This window comes from Hipposideros armiger, unplaced genomic scaffold (assembly GCF_001890085.2).
Source record: "Hipposideros armiger isolate ML-2016 unplaced genomic scaffold, ASM189008v1 scaffold_5, whole genome shotgun sequence".
Lineage (NCBI taxonomy): Eukaryota > Metazoa > Chordata > Mammalia > Chiroptera > Hipposideridae > Hipposideros > Hipposideros armiger.
In genome coordinates this window covers 7,328,187-7,330,389 of record NW_017731355.1, presented here as the reverse complement: position 1 = coordinate 7,330,389, position 2,203 = coordinate 7,328,187, and the positions used below count along the sequence as shown (strand labels likewise).

The window sequence follows — 2,203 nt, the reverse complement described above, 5'->3', positions numbered from 1 at the left end:
GTTATTTGCGTTGTACTTGGGAAACAAAGAGGAGGCCATATCATAGCTGTACTCTCACCATGTGGAAATTCTACTTTATTGATTTCTCTATTTCAAACATTCCAACTGCCCCCACAGGGTGGAGTGGGAGGAGGATGTATCCAACAAATTAAAGCCATAGGAATATCCAGGGACTCGAAGAAAGACGCTAAGGTAAAAACCACATGCACAACACCTCCCTTTACATCCTGCTGGGTTCAAAGCACTTCTTGTAACTTGATGACACACTAAAGACTAGACCTTGGATTTGTCTCATCTTTATAAGCAGTATGCTCTAATGTACATATTCTGAATCTGGGATCCATAAAACAGACTAATTCCCAAGGTACCAATAGGTGTTCCTGGGAAAAGAAGGTTCCATGGTCAATTAAATTTGGGAAATATTTATAGAATGTCCCCTTTTTTTGGCTAAAGTCAAGGCCTATTAGCGAATTAAAGGTTCTGAAAACTACTGTAATAAAGGCATCTTATTGTTATTGTAAAAACATTAGGAAAAATTGAAGACATAAAAAGACATAAAAACTAATAAAATAAACACTTGTACCCACCTAGCAGCTTAAAAAAGAAATATTACAAACACAATGAAAGCCTCAATGTGTTTTTCCCTCATTTATACCCCTCTCATCTCTCATAAGTAACAAAATTCTGAATGTAGATTGTTTCTATGTATTAATATATTTATTGTATTTCCATATATTCCTAAACAATGAGTAGGGTTTTTTTTTTAATGCTTTTAGGTTTTCTAAAATGGTATAATATTCTAGGTATTATTGGGGAGGGGTTCAACATTATATTCATGAAACTTTATCATATTAGCTCTAGTTCATTTTTTTTCACTGTATGAATAGTCACCATTTATCCACCTAGTCTCTTATTGAACATTTAGACTTATTTTTTTTTTCAACTACAAACAGTATTGGTATTAGTATGTGAACAGACAGAGTAACAAAATTGAACAGAGTAGAGGTCAGAAACAGATTCACACATATATGGAAATTTCATACATGATGGTGGTGACCCTTGAAGACTGGTTATCAAATGATGCAAGGATAACAAATTATCCATGTGAAAAAAATAGATCCCTACCTCACACCATGTCTCCAAATCAATTCCAGATATATTATCAGTTCTAGGTATACACTTAAATGTAAAAAAACAAAACATTGATTTTTTTTTTTACAAGTTGCCAAAATAACTTTATTTTTTCTTGTCAACATCCTGTTCTGCAGCTTCCTTGGCTCTTTTTGTCCTGATGCCAAAGATCCAGGCATTGGCACGGGCCATGCAAAGGCTGGCAAATGCTTTGAAGTTCTTCTCCTCTGTGATGACGCTGGCTTTCTCCTTCTTGTAGACATTCCGTATGGGCATGACTGGTCCTGACAGCTGGGTAGCCAATTTGAGTTCTTCAGCTGAGCTGTCTCCCTTCTTGGAGGTCGATGGCTTCCTGGGGAAGAGGATGAGCTTGGAGCGGTACTCCTTCAGGTGCTGCACATTGGCGTGAAGAGACTCGGTGGACTTGTTTCGCCTCCTCGGATCCACTGAGATCCCAATGGTCCGGGCCACCTTCTTATGGATGCCAGCCACCCTTAACTCCTCCAAGCTGAAGCCCCTGCTGGCTCGCACTTTAGTGTGGTACCTCATGGTAGGGCATCTCACTCTGGGCCGGATGGGTCCGGACGCAGGGCGTGGGGCGATGCTGCGAGCTTTGGCTTGCCGGGCCTTGCGTCTGCAGGTCTTCTGCACAGGCTGGTTAAACCACGTGGCCACACGCCGCTGCCCATCTTTGTGGAAGTGGAGCTTCAGGATCATGCCATTTCGGCTGGTCGCCATGGCTGCTGCCTACCGGCCTCCTCCGAGGGAGAACGGCCACCGGAAAGGAAATGGAGCTGCAAAGCACCCCACATTGAATTTTTAAAAGAAAATACATGAAGGTAGGGAGGAACCCCTAAATACAAACCTCAAAAACTCAAATGATGAAAAAATTAATAAATTAGTCTACAGTTTAATGTAAAACTTCTATTCATCAAAACATGCTATAAAGCATAGGTTATATAGTCAATAATATTGTAATAACTTTGTATGGTGTCAAATGGTTACTAGACTCATCATGCTCATCACTTTGTAAGGTGTATAAATGTTGAATTACTATTTTGTATGTCTGAAA

The 2,203-nt window shown here is 39.9% G+C and overlaps 1 pseudogene; it reads right to left on the bottom strand.

The window, feature by feature from the left end:
* Positions 1 to 1,212: 1,212 nt before the first annotated feature.
* Positions 1,213 to 1,933, bottom strand: LOC109384705 (60S ribosomal protein L13 pseudogene; annotated as a pseudogene).
* Positions 1,934 to 2,203: the final 270 nt, after the last annotated feature.